At 30.5% G+C, this 11,977-nt stretch overlaps 1 long non-coding RNA gene across 3 annotated transcripts; it reads left to right on the top strand.

Moving 5' to 3' along the window:
- The first annotated feature begins 342 nt into the window (after positions 1–342).
- On the top strand, positions 343–3,879 carry LOC127071722 (uncharacterized). Of its 3 annotated transcripts, none has more exons than XR_007785209.1 (6): positions 343–653; positions 747–870; positions 992–1,947; positions 2,286–2,449; positions 2,550–2,741; positions 3,110–3,879. It is a non-coding gene; the product is annotated as an uncharacterized LOC127071722 (long non-coding RNA). The 3 variants fall into 3 exon arrangements; XR_007785210.1 differs by having other exon boundaries at positions 992–1,177; positions 1,267–1,947; positions 2,550–3,879; XR_007785208.1 differs by having other exon boundaries at positions 2,550–3,879.
- The last annotated feature ends 8,098 nt before the right edge of the window (positions 3,880–11,977 follow it).

Genomic DNA, 11,977 nt, shown 5'->3' on the forward strand with positions numbered 1-11,977 from the left:
TTCTCTTTCTTTCTCTCTTTCTCTTTTTCTCTCCTCGCAACGAGCGCTGCGTTCCAAGCCTTCGAAGTATGCCTTTGCGCTGCGCTACCATCTATATCGACGATCTTGCACAGAGAGAGAGAGAGAGAGAGAGAGAGAGAGAGAGAGAGAGAGAGAGAGAGAGAGAGAGAGAAAGAGAGCGTTCTCAAGGTCGCACCTTTTTTTTCTCTTTCTCTTTCTCTCTCGCGAGCCAGGGTGCTTTTTTCCAAAGTTTCTAAGGGTAAAATACAAATGGAGTCTCTGGCCATGGTGTATGGCAACCGTAACGCCATCTACGTACGTTTTACAAGATCAGAAGATTCTTCTTATTCTGATATTTTTGATATTTGATTTTATTATAGTATTTATAATGTTTCTTGGCTGTTGATTCTTGTTAATTGTTGTTGTTGTTGTTGACGTTGTTGTCTTCATCGTTATTTTTAAGTCCAATATCTAAGAAATAATTTAACGTTTCGATTTCACAATTTGACGATGGATGACTGTTCTCTTTGATTATTGCGTAACGATGGATAGAGAGATAGAGAGACAGAGAAAGGGAGTGACTGGTTTCAAATCTATTTCCGTAAATTGATTCTGCCTTAAACAGACAGAGAACTTGTACAGACGACGTTTATGTATGTATTATAGACGATTAGCTGTTTTTCCTGGTTTGAAAACGATAAAGTAAATGATGGTTGATAATTTTGAGCGATTATTTTTCGTCGTAGCTGCTTCGCTTTTCGTTCACGATCGACGTGGTCTCTCGTTATTGATTTCCCTTCAGGTGTCAGCCACGAATCCGTTTTCCACGGTGTCCAATAACATTCCTCATCGTCGCAGTAGTTTCTCGCAGTGAGTAAGAATTTTCTTTTCGATGTATGTATAACATATGTGTGTGTGTGTATGTATTTGGCGTATGTATGTGTGTATATATGCAAGCGAAAGAAATTGGAAAGTTCCTTGATCGTTTCAGTTAACACGATTCGTCGATTGGTCAAAGATGAGAACCACTGGCACGCGCAGGTAGATAAGTAAGTAAGTAGGTAGATACTTAATACTTACTATGAAAACGCTGTAATATCTTTTTCGAAGAGGAAAATGAGTCGAGAAAGAAGGTATTACAAAGCGAATTAGGAATGACCTTGGACTTATGACAAAGGTAGGCATTAGGATGTTAACGACGATTTTACTTCGGGACATTTTGGTGGGACTCTCGAAGAGTTATGCGCATTTCGTCCTCTGTTCTAGCGTAGGTATATACGTGTTATGTATGCATGCATGTATGTATATGTATCTATGACTGTATATGTAGCAAACGGGGAAAAGGGAAATCCGAGATGGACAAGCGATTTCTGTCGACGGGTTGCGACGTATAGAAACGTGAGATAGTGTGTGTAAGAAAAGGAGAGAGAGAGAGAGAGAGAGAAAGGATAGATAGACAGAAAGAAAGAAAGAGAGACATAGACTGAACGCCTGTTTCTATTTTTAGCTAAGCGCCGTCCTTCGCTTTTACGTAACGCCACGAAAGAATAATGTTTGCCGTTCGCGTGCGGCCTAATCGGACCGTTGCGTCGCAAACACATAGTTCTTTGAAAGGCCTACTAAAGCGATGACGCATTGAATTATTGTAATTTATCATGTAAACGCACGCCTCGTTTTATTTTCTATCCTCGTTCTCTCGTTGATATATTTTGTTTTAAATGATGGACATCGGGATTAACGAGAAGCTTTGCTTTTACAGGATATTCGAGCCTATTCTTTTGGTAGTTTGATCGATCGGAGATACAATCGTTTAAAGTTACATTGTGCTCATTTACGATTGCTCTTCCATCTGTTAGAAAAATTCATTTTGTTTTGTGTATGGGCAGTTGATAAGGTAGAAAACTTCTTGGATAAATATATAGATACTGAGAATGAATGATTGATAAGGTAGGAAACTTTGTTGGATAATATAAATAGTTTCTTTATCGACAGTGATTAATGTAGAGAATATGAGACATTATCGATAGTAATTTTGTCGATACTGTAGAGAACGTGAACGTGTTATCGAATCTATTTTACCATATGTTAGTAATTCATCCCTTATCGATTTCGAGTTTACTCTATTCATCTATTAACAACGAGTTTTGTTCGTTCTCGAATCAATGTAGATATTTGAAAGAAAATAATTCCCTTAAAATGTAGTCCTTTTAAATAATACTATTAATGTTTAGACATTTTAAATAATATATAAATGACTTATGTGTTCATTCATTACGTCTTTTTAGGATGTGCGTCAAGAGATCGTGCAGGATAGCTTGAAAAGTCTTGATGATAATTTTATTTATGAATAAAAATCATGAAAAAAGAAGACAGGAAAATCTCATTACGAGCGTTGAAAACTTTTCTAACGGTGAAAAGAAAAGAAAAGAAAGAAAAAGAAAAAAAAAACGTATGTATATTATACATAGCGACGATTAATTAAAAGGAACCTTCTTTTTTTGTTTTCTTTCTTTTTTTACTTTATATTTTTTTCTTCTTCTTCTCTAAAGCGCTGCATCCTTTCGAAAGATTCGTTTAGCGTGACGATGGTTGTCGCGGAAAAGGATGAAAAGCTTCCCCTTGCAGTTCTCTTTCTTAGGTTTATGACTTTTTCAACGTACCGGAAAGAGCAAACTCGTCGAGAGGCGAGAGAAAAGTTTCGTTGGCAGCTGAGAGCGTAGTTTTCATCGCGAGGATACGCGGTACGTAACGTAAATTCAAGAGGTGACTATCAGGGGAAGAGAGAGAGAGTGAAAAATGATTGAAAAATTAAATCGCTACGTCCTAAACTTCTTCGCGACGACTTTTTCTTTCTATTCTTTTTTCCTGCTTTTTTATTTATTTATTTATTTATTTATTTCTCTGATTTTTTCATTCTCTTCTTACTCTCTCGTGATTATTATTTATCGAACGGTCCCTTCGATAGATATGAAACCTTTACGTATTTTTCTTTTCTTCCCTTTTTTTTTTTCTTTTATATGAGATCCCATTTGATGACAAGTACAATAAGAAATTATTTTTCTTTTTCTTCTCGAAAAATTTCCACTGAAAAGTTTCACATTACTTTTAGCGTTCTTCCTTAATTCACGTCTATTACCATATATCTTTCTACTAATGGACTAGTTATTAATCAACGTTACACGGTATTCTGCGTATTATATCGCTTTTCGTCATCTTGCGCTGAATTAGCACGAATAATCCGTTGTGGAAAGATGATGTTTACCACATGGGAAATCAGCTATCTATCGACATACAATATCGATTGGAACTTATAGGGGAGCTGCTACTTCTCTCTCTCTCTCTCTCTCTTGCTGTCTGTCTGTCTCTCTTTGAGAGGATTATCGTCGATTCGGCTGTCCCACTTTTACTTTATTTTTTCCTCTTCGTTTTATTCACTTCTTTTTTTTTCTATTTCTCTCTCTTTCTCTTTCTTTCTTATTCATCGACTCTTCGGCGAATACAGAGTATAACTTTGGTATTACAGTTTGAAGAAGGAGGGTCGACTAAATTATATTTATGCTAGGACGGAATACGCTTAAATTAGGGTGACTAATTTTATTGAGTTAACATTTGCTGAGAGGGTCGAATAAAATTATTATATCTACTCTTAGACCTTCTTTATTACTCACGTGTAATGTTCTCGCATAAATAATAAGTAAAGTTTTTCTTACGATTACCAACGATTTTTAAGAATTCAATTGGTAGAGCAAACTTTTTTATATACGGACTGGATGCGAAATTTTCTCGGGGGTCTTGCAATCTTACAATCCGAAACAGATAGAGATGGAGAGAGAGAGAGAGAGAGAGAGAGAGAGAGAGAGAGAGAGAGAGAGAGAGAGAGAGAGAGAGAGAGAGAGAGAGAGACAGACAGAAAAAAAAATAAAAAATAGAAGAAAATAAATAAGTTTCGAAAGAAAAAAACGAAATTATTTATCTTTGAAATCCTTATGTCCAAGTACTTTTGACTCTTGACCTATATTTTCAAATAACTTTTTTGAGTGACTGATCATAATTCAAGAGATAACGATACGAGACCGGTTACTCGTTGTTTTTTCTCTCTTTTCCTTTCTTTCTTTTTTTCTTTCTATCTCTCTAAAATAGTTAACATAAATCTATGATCGCTCGTTAAATTCATCAGTGCGAAATTTCCAATAACCACCCACGTATACGGTCGTTTGTAATATCGCTAATTATCTTCGGATCGGCAAAATCGGAATTAGGTTAATGCAAACGATACTTCAAGCTCTTGCTCTCATCAACCTTATCTCGTAATTTCACGAACTCTTGATTATATGTAATTAATATCAATAGTCTATAGAGGAAGACGAATTGTACGATCCGTTAATTTCATTAATTATTTTTCTTGGGATAAAGCGTCGATCTGCAAATATTTTCACGGATAAATATTCCTCTTTCGATCAAATAACATCGTTTGTTTTTATACTTTTCTCTTCTATTTTCCTTTTTCTCGCTCCTTCTGTTTCGTTTTCTATTTTTTTCTTCATTTATTTATTGCTTTTTTTTTTCATCCGAGATACACACATACGAGATATATCTTAACATAGATCGGTTCGAAAGTTCTTAGCTCTCTGGTTTCATAATCGAAAAGAAAAAAGAATCGTCGTAAAAAGTTTAGAAAGAAGTTTAATCGATATTTTCTTCTTTTTTTTTTTTATCGAAAAATCAAGCACAAACTTTTGCCACGTTCTGTATATCTGTAATAATTGTCGACGAGACGCTTTTCTTTGCTTATGAATTTTGAAATAAATTCTTTTGATAAAAATCGGATTACGATATTACAGGTTTTTATAAAGCGCGTTGACGTAATTTTTAATGAAAATAATTTCACGTAGATTTTCATTGTCTGTTTGAAAAGAATAAACGTGAAGAAGAAAAAAAAAATAGAGAAAGAAAGAAAAATAAAAAAGAAAAAACAATAATTGTGAAAACAAACACAGACGATTTTGTTCTCGTTTCTTTCGAAAATACAAATATACGTAGTATTAGAAAAAAGGAGGAGGGAGGAGGGAGTAGGAGGTCGTATCACTCTGATACGGGGTCTCTCTTTTTCTATGGCCAACCAGCTTGCTTAGCGTAAATGCTTCCAGGTTCTATTCATCGTAGTCATGCCTCTGCTACGAACTTCTTCTCTTTTTTATTTTCTAACCGACCTACTCGCAAACACCGAGTCGAGCTTACAACTAGCAGACAGAAAAGCTTTTTCTCTTTTTCTTCTGTTTTCTCTTCGTAAGTACAAGTTGCACTGTTTAGTTTTACGTAACGAACTAGCCATGTCAACTACTCTGACCATTCAACGTTTTACTAGACTCTTTTTATTAGGTTAATAGATAACATATTTAGAATGTGCTACTGATATTAATGGAATTATTTATTGTAATATATGCAAAAAAATATCTTCTTATTTTATGATATATGTATCTGACTACAACTCGTTATAATATATTATACGAATTATGTATTATAATATATACGAAATAATATATTTTTCTTTTTTCTTTTTCTTTTATTTATTGTAAGAAATACGTCCCTGACAACTCGGTATGATGTATTATATAAATTATGTATTATAATATATACGAAATAATACTTTCTTATTTCATGAAATATATTCCTATAAAATAATTCAATACAATGTATTTATTTATGTTATATTATACGTATTATAGTATAGATTATGTATTGTGATATATACGAGATAATAATATTTAAATTAATTTAAATATTTTCTGATCTTGACTTTTTGATAACTCGCAATATTTAAATAAATTTATTATAAATAAATATAAATTGAATTAAATTTTATAAAATGATTAAAAATTAAAATAAATATATATATGTGTGTGTGTGTGTATACGAAATAATATTTTGTAATTTCAAAACGATCATATTACATTTTAATATGAAATAGTAAGAAGAGAAAATGATAAAAATTTCGAATGGAATGATGGATTTATAGATCTCATGTTAATTTCCTGATGAATTTTATTCTAAATATATTTTATAGTTATAGTTACATCCGTGAAAGAGAATTTTCAATTTTCCAGGATGCCATTCAAGATACTTGAAATTAACTCACACGAATATCGTAAGCGTTTATATTGGAAACCGATATCTATGAATCATGCTGCGTTTACACACACTATGATGCACTTTTATCACGAATATGTTATCGATTTTAAGAGATGGATATAAACGATATGAAGAGAAGAAAAAGAAATAGATAGATATAGAAATAGAAATAGAGAGAGAAAGAGAGAGGGAGAGAGAGAGAGAGAGAGAGAGAGAGATAAAAGAAAAAAAAAGATTTTTTTTATGATTCTATAATTATAAAATAATTTATTAATTAAGATATTAACGATATACATCTCGGAATTATTAGATATTAATTTATATATCTTTTTATAAATTATTATTAATTTTTAGATTATTTATTATTAATTTATCTCTTTTCTTTTTTTTCTTTCTTTCTTTTTTCTTTACTTTTTTAGATAAATAACGAGCAGAAAAGAAATATAATTTCAAGAGATAGATATTTCGATCTATTAGAAAGGGTATATATATATATATATATATATATATATATATATATATATCGACTATCAGTGTTTTCTTGGAAAAATCAGCTGATATAATAGGAAGGATGTTTACAATGTTGAATTCGCGTTTATTGGATCATCGAATTTTCACGCGATCGATTCGATGTATAGCCGGCGGCGCGGCTTTTCATGTTTGCTTTTTCTTCTTCTCTCCCTTTTTCACCCTTTTTCTCTTTTCTCTCTCTCTCTGTCTCTCTCTTTCTCTCTATTTCGTTTCTGTCTGTCTATTTACTTTCACGCAGCTGCAACGTGCATCGAGCAACATCGGCCTATCGCATTCGTTACGCAATAAAATCCTGCTGGTAAAACGAAAACTTGTTTCCAGACTGACTTATATATATATATATATATATATATATATATATATTTATGTATATTTATATGTATCTATATATGTATATGGCAAAAATCATCGATCTTCTTTAATTCAAAAAAATTAAAAATTTCCAACGAGTTTTATTCGGAACAGTTTGTTATCGGATGTTATATCGGCCTATCGTGTTTGTTTAAGCAATAAATGTATACGGGATAAAACGAAAACATGTTTTCTGATTGACTTATATGTTTCGGAAAAATAAAATCATAATCCATCAGTCACTTTCGATTCGAAAAATTACAAATTTCGAATGAGATTTTTGTATTTTTTCTTTCTTTTTTTTTTTTAAAGGATATTTAGCCATCAAACAATTTTGTAGTACGATTTCGATAAGCGAGATTGCAGTACGACTTTGATGGGCGAAATGTTCGCCAGTAACTAATATTTTTAATTTCTTACATTCAAATTTCTAGATCTAAGTATAACCAATATGAAATATTCGAAAATTATTAAGGAATTATTCATTTTCTTATTATACAATTTTGATAGATATAATTACAATTAATATAGGAAATTACAGATTAAAAGATGACGAAGAGTCATAGAAAACTAGTTGGAAATGAGCGGCCATAGTAAGTAAATAAGCAAGCAAGTAAATAAAAGAGAGTCTCGTCCGATTACGAGGGACATCATGCGAGTACACATGCTTTTCTATGAGCTTTTAGAACATACATAGATAAGTCATATATATGTATCTACATATCTACTTTCTACTCCGTGAATAGTCAACGGAAAGTAAACTACTTCCATGCTGTGCGATATGCTTCTCGTTAAACTATAGAGACAGATGAAAAAAAGAAAAGAAAGAAAAAAAAGAAAGAAAAGGAAAGGAAAATGAAAAAAAAGGAAAAGCAAAAAAAGAAAACGAAAATTGAAAGTTCTTTCCTCTCTTTCTCTCTTTCTCTTTTTTCCATTTGGTGACGCTCGTCTCTAATCACGAAGACATCACGAAAGAAAGATAAAAAAGACGATTCCTTGGTCTTCCTCATCTATTTCTTCTACTTTTTCTTCTTCTTCTTCTTCTTCTTCTACTTTTTATCGCGATAGTTCGTTCCCGAAGGAACGAACATTCTCGTTCGGCGATTCCTTTAAATTCGACACGAACGAGCGAAACTTCTATTTGCTCTCGAGTGATCTTCAAATCGCTTGAGAATCGATCCTGTGTATATATATATATATATATATATATATATATATATATATATATATATAGTGTTTAAATAAAAAGGATTCACCAGGATTATTATGAAATCTACTGATTATTTTTTGAAAAATACTAAGAGAGGGAGAGAGAGTGAGAAAGATCTTCTGTTCACGTTGCACGATATTTGCTACAGAATGAAAATTGAATTAAACATCCATGCTAAAGAGAGAGGGAGAAAGAGAAGAAGGGGAGAAAGAGAGAGAGAGAGAGAGAGAGAAACAGAATGTGAATTTTGTGTGAACATGTGTTTCTATTAGTTTCAATTTGTTCGGAAACGTACACATACTTTGACTTCGTTCGTTTATTACTTTGTTGTTAGCTTAACTATCTCTAGTTTAACTTGACTTTCCAATTAAGTTGTTTTAGTGATATATATGTGTATATATATATATACGCACATATATATGGATATATATAAATATAGTTATGTGAAAGCATAATTTACTTTGATACCAAATCGACATTTCGGACAATTTCATGCTACGAATAAAAATATAAGATTCAATCAAATACTAGATATAAGTATACACGTACTTAGTATAGATTTATTTTACCTCTTTTATAAATATTACTTCAAAACTATTTTTAAGTCAATTTGAAATTCATATTAAAAAATTTCCTCCAAGATGTAATTAATTTTTAAGTTCTTTTTTTATTTTTATATAACTAAGACAGTGATATATCAGATCAGATACGACTGATTTATCTATTATGAATGAAATACGAATGAAACGAGGAGTAAAATTATTTTCATTCCTTTTCCCGAGTAATTCTTCTATTAATATCGATAATTTAATTAAAATCTTTTGAATTTGTTGAAATGCTTTGAAAAACTGATGGCTTTTAATAAGTAGATTTGGAACCGTATAACGATACACGAATAAATATTTCATATTATAAATTTAGAAAATAAAGTGATCTATTTTTTCCCTCATTGATCTTTTAAATATAATATTAGGTAAGAATTTTGATGAGAAAATATCTTGGAGATCCTTATGAAATTTTTATTATATTTATCTTGAATAAAATAGTTTCTAGGTTGTACGATAATCGATTATATGATTTTTAAATGTGTGTCTCATTCTTTTTCTCTCTATTTTTCTTTGTTTCTTTATAATAATTTTAAAATATAAATTATTACTAAATAATAAGAATTATAAATAATCTTCAGTTATTATAAAATGTCTCAAGTTTCTTATAAACTCAAATAAATTATAAATCCAGAAGTATAAAAAGAAATCTTAGATAAATTAATAAATCAATGAAAATAAATAGGATTAGAAATTAAGATTAAAAAAAAAAAGAAAAAAGAAAGAAAAAAAAAATGAAGAGAATGTTAAGTTCAACTTGTCAATTATCTTTTATAAAAAATCTACTATAGCGATAATTTTCTTTTTATCTCAAAATATGATTTTAATTATTTATACGGAAAATTTTTGTAATTTTTATCTATGATTATCGATATAATTTCTTTATATTGTTTTTCGTTATTTACTTATTTACTAACGTAGTTACTTATTTATTTATTTATTTACTTTATTTATTTTATCTTTTATTATATCAAATGATATTGCATTTACCAAAAAGACAGTTGTGTATTTTTGTAACTCCACGTGAAAACAAGCTGAGCGTGGTACATACAATATATATACATACATATACACGTATATATATACACATATACCTACATATATTGTCTCGGGTGAAACAATGGCTTTGCTATCAAGTGGTGTTAGAGAAAGTAATCCAATGTTCGGCTAACAATGCCACGTGAAGGTGTATTTCCAAGCACTGTGCACATCTTCGTTTTTCGTTCTCTGTCTCTCTGTATATATATATATATATATATATATATATATATATTTCTCTATCTCTTTCTCTCTATCTTCCTTTTTGTCTCTCTCAACCGTATTGTAGGTTCGACCTCATTTTTAAACGCTACACCGAGCAACTTGAGCTTTGCGTTACGAAAAAAAGAAAAAAAAAAAAAGATACTTTTCTACTTTCATTTCAGCGAGCATGAAAACATATCTCTTTGTTATTATTTTCCTCATCTTCCGATATTATTATCTTTAAGAAACTTTCAGATAAAAGAGAAAAATATTAAACAAAACTCTATGGATCCTTCGACAATCTAAAACAATTCAAAATATCGAATATTATCGTTCGGCTTTCTCCACTTATTTTAATCATGAATGATGTTATTAAAAAAAAAAAAAAAGAAAAAACATGTTTGAATACATAGAAAAATATAAAAAATATCTAAGAAGATCTCGTAGATCTTATTGATCATTATTTTTTATCTTGAGATCTCTCTTACAAATCTTTTACAAAGATTATACAAAATTTCATAGTAAAATATTGAGAATCTATGTGATCTATGTAATATCGATAGTGTTATTCGACCTTCTTTCTTTCTTTTTCTCTTTTCTCTGTCTCTCTTTCTCTCTCTCTCTCTCCTTCTTTTTCTCATGGGATTTGGCGAGAATTTGCATCAGAGAGTACTGATCTATGTAGGTCGAGAGCTTCCGAAACGATCCTTCTTTGTCCTCGTCAGAGATGTCGAATGTCTTTTCCCTTTTGTAATCTCACGCTAGGAAAATTCTTTACGAAATCGTCGTTCCTGGTAATGATCCTTGAAAGGTACAGTCGAATAAAATTTTTGCCACGAATGGAATAACAGATTTCTTTTCTGAACGCATTCATTCTTTTACTAGACTTTCTTTAGAGTAAGATTTCAATATCGGAACTATCGATCTATTTTTTATCAATATTTGTCAATTTCAGAGATACTCGAATAAAAAAAAAAAAAAAGAATTGCACTCGTTATTATAACGAATAAAAATCTAATGACAATAATTATAAAAAGAAATAAAAATATATTCGTATGTTATAAAAAGTAATTACTATCTATCTTCACATCAAAGTAACATAACAAGTAGAATTATTATATAATAATTATTCATAATAATTATTCAATATTAATTATCATACCGATAAGATCAACGAGTTTAATCAATGAATTTAACTATGAATTATAATATCTGCGATTGCTCAAAAAATGTTTAATTTACTTTTATAAAGTTCGATGTGACGATTCGACGAGGGTCATTCGCACGAAGTGATTCGTGAAAAAGAGAAAACGAAACAAAATATAACAAAACAAAACGAGACGAAACGAAAATAAAAAAAAAAAAAATAAAGTAAAAAACAAATCGTACGTTAATTGGATAAATAATTTTTAATGGAAAACATCGTAATACCAAAGGTACCATTACCTGAAATTTCATTCGGAAAGCGTTAAAGCAGTATGACTATACGAAATTGTTTGCTGAGAATTAATTTCACATGTAGACCGTAGGATTAATCTGCGAAGGTAAATAGGATTAAATGTTGACCCTGATACGCTGGATACGTTTTCCGCAATGTTCGCAATAATCGAGCATCGTCGCCAAGCCTGATCGTAATCGTCTTCGGTGTGTTCATCCTAATCCTTATTATCAAAGGATTATGACAGACCGAGTATAAAACGAATGAATTCTCGGAATTATATTATACTATTCAACATTCGTAATCATATTTTATTCGCATATTCTTCATAAAATTATTTAATAACGTTTAATACTTACTTACCTGTCTGTTTTTTCTTCTTTTTCTTAGATTATCAGTACGACATTATCAGTAATTACATATATTTCACGATCATCGATTATTTTCTGGATGAAATTAATTTTTACAATA

The sequence above is a fragment of the Vespula vulgaris genome, chromosome 23 (assembly GCF_905475345.1).
Source record: "Vespula vulgaris chromosome 23, iyVesVulg1.1, whole genome shotgun sequence".
Taxonomy (NCBI): Eukaryota; Metazoa; Arthropoda; class Insecta; order Hymenoptera; family Vespidae; genus Vespula; species Vespula vulgaris.